Below are 10,737 nucleotides of genomic sequence, written 5' to 3' on the forward strand. Positions count from 1 at the left end.
GGCCACCCGATCGTTTGTCTCGCTTGCGCTTAGCAAGCGGTTTAGCAGAGCTCCGGGGGAGCTGGACCGTCCACTTGAGGTTGAGATAGCTGATGACAGGACCGTCAGGGTCACGAAAGTACATAGGGGGTGTTCGCTGCGGTTATTTGATGAGCAGTTTTCAGTAGATCTGGTTCCTATTCCCCTGCGAGGGAATAAGGTCATAGTGGGTATGGATTGGTTGAGCCCCAATGGGGCAGTGATTGATTGTGAACTGCAGTTAGTGAGGGTTCGCACTCCTAGTGGGGGAGATTTAGTGATTCAGGGCGAGAGGCCACAACGCGGACTGATTCTATGTTTAGCAGCGAGAGCAAGGCGCTACTTTCAGCAGGGTTGCGCGGGGTACGTCGCCTATGTTTTAGATGCTCGGGAGAAGGGCAAGGCGACAGTTGACGATGTATCGGTAGTACGTGAGTACCCGAATGTATTTCCAGAGGATTTTCCTGGGATACCTCCTGAGAGACAGGTTGAGTTCAGGATTGACCTGGTTCCGGGTGCGGCTCCAATAGCCAAGGCACCATACCGGTTGGCTCCTCCCGAGATGCAGGAGTTGTCTACGCAGCTGCAGGAGCTGCTAGACAAGGGTTTTATCAGACCGAGCAGTTCACCATGGGGAGCCCCGACCCTGTTTGTGAAGAAGAAGGACGGGTCACACTGTATGTGTATAGATTATCGGGAGTTGAACAAGGTAACGGTGAAGAACCGTTACCCACTTCCGAGGATATATGACTTGTTTGATCAGCTCCAGGGAGCTTCTTGGTTCTCCAAGATTGATTTGCGCTCCAGTTATCATCAGATGCGGGTCAGAGGTGACGATGTACAGAAGACCGCTTTTAGGACCCGCTATGGTCATTATGAGTTCGTGGTGATGCCATTTGGGCTCACCAACGCACCAGCCACGTTCATGGATCTCATGAACCGCGCATGCAAACCGATGTTAGATTAGTCTATGATGGTGTTCATCGACGACATCTTGGTCTATTCCAAGACTCAGCAGCAGCATGAGGGGCACCTGAGGGAGGTGCTAGAGACACTGAGGAGGGAGAAACGTTTCGCAAAGTTCTCCAAGTGTGAGTTATGGTTGCGCGAGGTGCAGTTCCTTGGACACCACATCAACTAAAAGGGTATACTAGTTGATCCGGCCAAGATAGAGGCCATGATGCAGTGGGAGGTCCCGAGGTCTCCATCTGAAATTCGGAGCTTCCTAGGTTTGGCAGGGTACTACAGGAGATTCATCCAGGATTTCTCCAAGATAGCAGTTCCGCTCACTCGACTGACCAATAAGTCAGTGGCATTTCGCTGAAGGCCTGAGCAGCAGGCAGCATTTGAGACCCTCAGGCAGAGATTGTGTGAGGCACCGATTCTTACCTTGCCAGAGGGAGTGGATGACTTCGTAGTCTACTGTGATGCTTCGATCACAGGTATGGGAGCAGTGTTAATGCAGCGAGGGCAAATGATAGCTTATGCCTCTAGACAGTTGAAGCCTCACGAGGCTAACTATCCGACGCACAACTTAGAGCTGGGGGTAATGGTGTTCGCCCTCAAGATTCGGAGACATTACCTCTATGGGGTCCGTTGTACCATTTACACGGATCACAAGAGTCTGAGGTACCTCATGGATCAGCCGAATCTAAACATGAGGCAGCGTTGGTGGTTAGATGTGGTTAAGGACGATGATTGTGAGATCCTTTATCATCCGGTCAAGGCCAATGTAGTGGCCAACACCCTGAGCCGCAAGGCGATGACAGCCCCGATCAGAGATATATGTCTGAGGATGACAATGATTACTCCATTGTTGGAGCAGATTAGAGAGGCACAGGTTGAGGGCCTAAAAGAGGAAAGACCGAAGTGCGAGAGGATCGTGGGCCAAGTAGCTTCTTTCGATTATGACAGTCGAGGATTGTTGACCCTTCATGAGAGATTTTGGGTGCCGTACTGGGGAGGAGTACGACAGGTGTTGATGGATGAGGCCCACAACTCTCGGTTGTCCATCCACCAGGGGCGACGGAGATGTACAAAGATCTTCGACTTAATTATTGGTGGCCCTACATGAAGCGGGACGTAGCTTGGTACGTGGAGAGATGTCTGACTTACAGGAAGGTCAAGGAAGAGCACCAGAGACCCCACGACAAGATGCAGCCATTAGACATTCCCGTGTGGAAATGGGAGGATATCACCATGGATTTCATTACTAAGCTTCCCAGGATTGCACGTGGAGTTGACTCGATTTGGGTCATAGTGGATCGATTGACCAAGAGCGCGCATTTCGTACCGATCCAGGAGAGTATATCGGCCGAGAAGTTAGTCGATATTTATGTGCGAGAGGTCGTGACACGTCATGGAGTGCCTGTTTCGGTAGTATCAGATCGAGACGTCCGGTTCACTTCCAGGTTTTGGAAGCGGTTCCATGACGAGATGGGGACTCGTCTCCGTTTCAGCACTGCTTTCCACCCTCAGACGGACGGGCAGAGCGAGAGGATGATTCAGACTCTCGAGGACATGCTTCGGGCATGTGTCCTAGATTTTGGTGGCAGTTGGGATACATACCTTCCATTAGCGTAATTTTCGTATAACAACAGTTACCACTCCAGTATAGACCAGCCTCCCTTTGAGATGCTCTACGGGAGGAGGTGTAGGACCCCAATCTGTTGGGGCGAGGTCGGTCAGAGAGTCATGGGGAGCACTAAGGTGGTGCTTAAGACCACAGAGTTGATACAGCAGGTTCGTAGCCAGCTCCAGACTGCTCAGAGTCGACAGAAGAGTTACGCTGATAGGAGGCGTTCTGATTTGGAGTTTCAGGTAGGCGATATGGTCCTCCTCAAAGTGTCACCCTGGAAGGGTGTCATCAGGTTCCAGAAAAGGGGCAAGCTGGGCCCCAGTTTCATTGGTCCCTTTAAGGTTTTGGCCCGGGTGGGTCGGGTTGCTTATCGGTTAGATGTCCCAGCAGAGCTTAGCCAGATCCACAGCACTTTCCATGTGTCTCAGTTATGGAAGTGTTTGGTGGATGAGTCAGCAGTTGTACCGTTGGAGCATATCCAGGTTGACAGAAGCCTGAATTACATTGAGAGACCTGTTGCGATCTTGCATCGGAAGACGAAGACCTTGAGGAACAAGGTGGTTCAGCTAGTGAAGGTGCAGTGGCAACACCGGAAGGGTTCGGAGTGGACATGGGAGACCGAGGAGGAGATGGGGGAGCATTATCCAGAGTTATTTTTAGATTCAGTAGCAGCAGACTTCGAGGACGAAGTCTAAGATAAGTGGGGGAGAGTTGTAACGCCCCGTTCCTGGAATCTTGGTGCATTGTTGAGAAAGAAGAAGAAGGAGAAGGTAGAAGAACTCAAGGAAGAAGAAGTAGATCCAGTTGATACTCCTCTTTGGCCATCCTTTCTGGTAATAAAGCTTTCATCTTGGTTATTGTATTGCTAGATCTAGTTTGTCCCCAAATTGATGGTTTTAAGCTCAAAAACCCCAAATCCTTAGTGATGAAGCTTTTTAATCAAGCCATATCTCGGATCTAGCCTCTCTTGAGTTCCAGGAGCTCAAGAAGGCCACCTTTTGGCAGCCATGGCTTTGTTCTAGACAAGTAACCCCTCATAATAGCCAAGTTTGAGTTTTATTGCTTCATTGCATCATAGATACACGTAAAGTTAGCAACTTTACGTGTTCAGATAGTCCCAGAAACCCAGATCTATGATTGGATGCACTAAAACTAACCAGAATCGATTGAATAGAAACTGCATGCAAAGGACTCGGCGAGTCGTTCTTCTGACTCGGCGAGTCAGGTCACGAGTCTTAGATTCCCTGTTCAGTAGTAATGAGTCTGTTTAGTAAGTGGAGTAAAGACGCAGTGAGTTAAGACATGGATCTGAGTGTAGAGGGACTCGGCGAGTCTACGCCCTGACTCGGCGAGTCCAAGGCAATCTCCTTACCTGTAAGAACAGACTCAACGAGTTGTTCATACAACTCGGCGAGTCACAGACTGGACGTGTTCTTATGTTGAAGGTGAACTCGACGATTTGATCATATAACTCGGCGACTCGGATGAAGGTTGGCAGGATATCAGTAAAGAAGGAGAACTCGTCGAGTTTTGGTTAAACTCGATGAGTAGAGTCGGGAAAGGGAGTAGAAGGAAAGATAGGGACTCGACGAGTTGGCGGCCCAACTCGGTGAGTCAGGTCAACGGATTGTTGACTTTGGCCATGGGGTAAAATAGTCATTTTACCCTAAGATTAGTTATCAGTGTCTGATTAAGTGTCTTTTGGGAGTTATAGTCGGGGAGTTACCGGAGCAGAAGTCAAACCGTTCCCGAGCAGCATTTCAGCAGCCAGCCTTACGAGGTGAGTTTTCCTTCCAGTAGGAATGGTCTACGGCCACAATGCCGGCCCGTTTAGTTAGCAGTAGTTCCGGACCACAGTCTGATGCAGTAGTTCAGTATGCTTGATGTCTTTGTGATACAGGCATGGTATATGTTATGTGTTCCGGACTATGGTCCGACACAGTATGCAGTATATGTGTTTATGTTATATGCCATGATTATGTTATACTATGTTTAGTCAGTTCCGGACTTCGGTCCGATGCAGTTCCGGACTTCGGTCTGATGCAGTGGGCAAGGCCCTAGTTAGTTCCGGACTTCGGTCCGATGCAGTTCCGGACTCAATCCGATGCAGTGGGTAAGGCCCTAGTTAGTTCCGGACTTCGGTCCGATGCAGTGGGCAAGGCCCTAGTAGTTCCGGACTTCGGTCCGATGCAGTGGGCAAGGCCGTAGTCAGTTCCGGACTTCGGTCCGATGCAGTGGGCGAGGCCGAGTATGTGCTTTATATGTTATCGTATCGTATGTGGTAGTTTGGGGGAGCTCACTAAGCTTCGTGCTTACAGTTTCAGTTTTGGTTTCAGGTACTTCAGCTAGCAAAGGTAAGGGCTCAGGATGATGGCATGGCACACACCATAATTTTAGCATGGGAGTTAGACTCTGATATTTTGATATGATATTGACACTAGTTTCGATTTGATAAATTTATTATGATATTTTGAGATACACGATTCATGGTTTTTATCTTCTTATATTTGATATTATGGTTTAGTAATGTTTTCAAACAAAAATTTTGGGTTGTATTTTTGGAATGTTACAACCAGGTTCCTAGAGAAGACAATGTTGAAGCAAATGCTCTAGCCACTCTAGAATCTACCTTAAGGATCCCGCCTGAAACTAGGATCCCCATAATCCACATATTGATCCCGGAAATTGAGGATCCCACCAAGATACTTATAGACTCTCATGAGCTTGGGTAGACTACCGACGTTGCCGCAATTGAAGATCCCGATTCAACGGTCCAACATCAGGATCGCAACATCCAAGATCCTTGCTTAAATTTAGGATCCTGGATCCAACCCATCTTCGAATACCTCTAAAATGGAATGATCCCTAAGGAAGGGAAAAGCGAGAGAGCATTTAGAACAAGGACCTCGAGTTTCGTTATAATCCAAAGTAAATTGTATAAAAAATTTGTGGCAGGACCATACCTCAAGTGTTTAGAAGACCACGGAGCTGCAGAAGTCTTGAAGAAGATCCACGAAGGGGACTACGGCAACCACACTGGGGTCAGATCGTTATGTTCCAAAGCATTCAGGACATGATAATACTGGCCAACAATGAAGAAAGACTCATTCCTCCATGCACAAAAATGAAACGCTTGTCAAAGACATAGAAACATCCTGCACCAACCTGCAGAACCTCTACATTCTATCATTACCCCTTGTCCATTCATGAAAATGGGGAATGGATATAGTAGGAAAATTACCAGTAGCCTGTGGGGGAAAAGTCTCCATACTAGTGGATGGAAGCTGAAGGCTACGTATTAGTAAGAGACAAAGAGGTTGTCACCTTCATCAAACGTAACATCTTGACCAAGTTCGGGATACCGGCCGAAATTATATGCGATAACGGATCCCAATTCATAAGCAAAAGAACAAAGGATTTTTACACAAGTTGGGGAATTAATATGGTGATGACTACTCCTGTCCACCCTCAAGCCAATGGCCAAGCAGAGTCCAATAACAAAATTATAGTGAACAACTTGAATAAGAGGTTGAATGAGAAGAAAGGAAGATGAGCAGAAGAGCTTCCTTTTGTATTATGGGAAGATAGAACCACTTCCAAGATAGCTACGGGCCAAACCCCTTACTCATTAATATTTGGAACGGAAGCAATGATCTCCAGTAAAGTGGTGATCCTCACAGCAAGATATCTACTCCAAAACTAAAAGGACAACAGTAGGATCCTTGCCCAGGATCTCGACACCATAGATGAACTTAGGGATCTTGCCAAGATCCGTATTGTTGCTCATCAACAAAGGATCACCAGAGCATATAATAAAAACATAAGGATCAGGAGATTCCTAGTAGGAGACTTGGTACTAAGAAAAACTTTCCAAAATACCAAGGATCCTAGTGCAGGTAAAGTAGCTCCTAAATGGGAGGGGCCATACCTTATAGATGTTGAAGAAGGTAAGGGGGCATATTGGTTAGCCACCTTAGATGGGGATATCTTACCAATATCCTGGAATGTGTTACATCTCAAAGCTTATTTTATGTAGGTAAGGTCAGTCATTTCTTGATACACTCAAGGTACGCATGCTATTTCTCCTTTATCCTCCATTTTTCATTATTTATTTTCTTCGGATATCACTACTAACTTAATCATCGGAGAGACATTAGCCAAGCTAACGCCCACCCCTAGGTAAAGTTTGCTGCGTACAGAGATCGAAGGATCCTGACACTTAAGGATCCTAACGCTTAAGGATCCTGACGCTTGAGGATCCTAATCTATAAGGATCCTGACTTACAAGGATCTTAAACAGGTGAGCTTTTAAGGATCCTGGTACCTACGGGACCACTGAGAGTCTCATGATTGAAGACACCCAACAAACCATGATATGAATCTCCCAAGAATATAGATTGATCATCTTTCCTATTATTAAGGTTACTTAATCCCCTCTAAGGTTTAAAGAGTTAATAACCTCTTTCACAGGAGTTAAGGTTTATACACTTGTCACAACTGGAAATTTCCAAGTCTATAAACCAAGCCAAAGGAGTTCCGTACATGTAATATTTGTATCTATGCTACTATTATATCTTGGTAATGTAATGTTTTTGATAATTATATTACCCTAAAGCCTCCTCAGTTGATGAAAGCAATAAGAAGTTTAAGCTATGTCAAAAATGATCACATAAACAAGCATATTAAGAATCCTACACACCTAGACCATGAACTCTTCCCTAGAAACACATTTTGGCCGTGAACACCTAAAAATAGGGAATCTACGCCGTGAACTACATGGCTAATCCAAACTTTGACCATAAACACATCCCTAGGCATTACATTGAGCGTAAACCCTTCCCCATGACCCCTTTTTCGCCGTAAACCCCTTAGGGGATTTCATTTAGGCCGTAAACCATGGTTTATGGTCACTCTAGACCATGAACCTCTCCCAATTAAATGGTGTTCACGGTGGATGCAAGCTGTAATGCATAGATATCCAATCCAAAACTCAGTTATTCATGCATTACCCAACAGTAATCCAAGTAAGCATCTTATCAACTCCTTATCCCATATTAGGGACCGTGAACCCCATTCCCTCATTCCACAACTCACATTTTGCATTCTGTAAACCACGAAAACTCTCCCAAGGCTTCATCCAAGTTCAAGAATCATTTCCTTCATCAACCCTCCTAAGTTCTTGTAAGTGTTTATGTCTAGCAAGAGTTTCATACAATTAGCTATTTTAAACTCCAACTCACACATATAATTATGTGTCTATAATCTTATTCTAGCTAAAATTCTCAAGAGGTTCATTCCACACTTCAAGTGCTCTAGGCCTTAACTCCTCATCCCATCTCTTCACCTACACTATCTACTACCCAAGGTGAGCTTCATACCCCTCTTTTTGATGTTTTCATGGTTTTGGGGGAGGATACAAGTCAAGGTCTTTGTTGAAATCATTAAATAATTGCTTGTTAGACATGTATGCTAAGTTATATGTGTGTTATATCTTTGAAAACTCCATATGAAATAGTTTCTTGAGTTTGAAATTTGGGAAGATTTAAATGGTAAAACCATAATATACAAATGATGGAAAGAATCAAAACTAGTATGTTTACACTATATGATGTTACAAGTTTTATGGGAAAAACTCCAAAGGGTTTCCTAAAAAGTTGCTCAAAACCAAATTGATGAACAAAATATTTGAAAGTGGTTAGAAAATGGAAATAATAATACTTTTGGGGGACCATTTTCGGCCATATGAAAATATAAAGATTATTTTTGGACTATAGGATAAATTTGGGAAATTATTGAATATCTCAATTTTTAAAGGACCAAAAAAATGAAATTTTGGATAAACGAGGGCCTTTTTGAATATTTGCATAAATATAAGCCTTAAATGAACATTTTGGAAGAAAAGGGCCATTTTCGACAATTCACCTAGTTTTGAACCCTTTATGACACCTTTGAAAAATATGGGTCTTATCCGATAATTTTAAAAAAGAACGGCCATTTTTGCCAATGCCGATAATTTGGGGTCATTTTTGATAAATATGATTCCAAGTGGATTATCCTCAATAAACGAAAACGATAAACCTAGTCAACTAGCACAGGTAATGTTATTTATTAAATAACGGGTCTTATTGATTGCTCAAAAACCAGTTGGTATTCCAGTGAAGAGGAGTCTCGCAAGTACCTAAATATAAATATATTATTGTACGTCTAAAGTCCTGTAAGGAGTTATAACTAGAGTATCCTGGAGGGAGAGCGGGAATTTGTGTATAGATGTATATGGGGTTGACACCTCGTACCTTCGCTGTTCGCTACAGCTAGACGGGCCAGTCTAGGGTGACAAATGTCTATATTCGATTTGGGCGTCTGAGAAACGCCAAGACAGGTCTCCGTCATATTAGTATAGTTATAGTGGCTCACTAGAATATGTTTAGAAATTTATGTAAGGAAAAACTTCATAAATAAATTTTGGCACATTGTGTTGACTGCCCGATGCATGGTAGTGATGGTCCGCATTTGTTGTGTTGACCGTCCTTTTTCATTGCGCGGAATGTCCACGAAAGCCATGTTGATTTCTTTCACCCAAAAAGTATTAGAGTCTTAGTACTACTATTTTAAAAATCAGAAAATATAGTATTTTCTGGGGAAAACGATTGTATACAATTTTGAAAACTATAAACTAACACACACATATGCAAGGATACTCAATTGGAAACAGAACGTACGATTATTTTATACAAGAAAATATAGGATTTTCTGGAGTAAACGATTTTATACGATTTCGAAAACGATAAACTAAAACACACACTCAATTATACTTGATAAGGAAACAAGACTTTCAACTATCTTTCTTTTAGAAAACAGGGAATTTTCTGGAAATTATTTGTTATTACTACTCCAAGGAACTACTCTCAAATACAGCTCGCCTTTATAAATTATATTACTTTTCAAAAATCACTCCTTATAAGGATGAATAAAAAGTAATAATGTGCATGCATATATCCATGATTTCAAAGCAAGACTTCAAACGATTTTTATAGAAAATATCAGATTTTTCTGAAAGTACAACGAGAATAATTCTAAACAAGTGTAAAACTATTATTATACAAAAAATGCTTATGAACTCACCAACTTTTTAGTTGACGCTTTTCAAAACGACTTGTATTCTCAGGGATCTAGTAAGCAGGTTAAAGGGACGCGGATTCAAGATTATTTTGTTGTAGTTTGGAATTTAATTACTTATGCCTCTTTGGTGTAATTTGACGAACAAATACAATATGTAAACAATGTTAGTTTGTTATCTCAATGTATGATGTTTGGATTTGCTATGTTTCATTTATATTTAATTGTTATGATACTGCACAATGAAGTTGTTGAGAGAAAAACTTTGAGACACACTTGAACAAACGTTAGAACAAGTATATTGCGGAATAGTTAATCTCGAAGGATCTAAAAGCTCAACAATAATATTTAGAGTTAGATAGTTAGAGAATTAGTTGCGGAAAAGTAAAGAAATGAAATGACAACAATATTATATCAAGAATACACATAAGTTGATTCATAACAAGGAATGCATTCAAGCCAAGTTAATAAGTGAGATCAAACTTAGTGATTAAGTCACAAGAGACTTGCTCTGAAGAGAGATTGTAATCAGTTATATTCTAGTAAGATTTGTGAGTAAGAAGAGATGAGTAATTAGATAGAGAGATAGAAAAGATAACTTCAGAGATGTGTATTCAGAAAGATAGATGCATTGCTCTTACTGGTTACAAGAGAATGAACTCTATTTATAGAGACTCAAGGAGTTACATTAGATTTAATCTCTAAGAGTAGCCATGCAAGGCATACTGGACAATATAGAGAATTACAGTAAGATAAAATAAGCTAAGTAACAAAAGAGTGACAGCAGTTGGCTTTGATGACTTCGGATGCTGAAGAGGGAGCTTGACTGCGGTAGCTTGTTGGCTGCGGTAGCTGAAGTTCAAGAGGGTCACTTTTCATGATTCAACAATTTCCCCCTAAGTGACCTCTTTAACTTTTGTTCAGCTACCAAGTTTAAGAAACTTGATCAGGATCCACCAAAACTTCCTGATGTTTTCCAACCAAGTGATTCTCCTTAAAATCTCGAACTTGACTTCGGCAGTTGT

Source organism: Lactuca virosa, chromosome 8 (genome assembly GCF_052849685.1).
Source record: "Lactuca virosa cultivar CGN04683 chromosome 8, Lactuca_virosa_CGN04683_v6, whole genome shotgun sequence".
NCBI classification, from domain to species: Eukaryota; Viridiplantae; Streptophyta; class Magnoliopsida; order Asterales; family Asteraceae; genus Lactuca; species Lactuca virosa.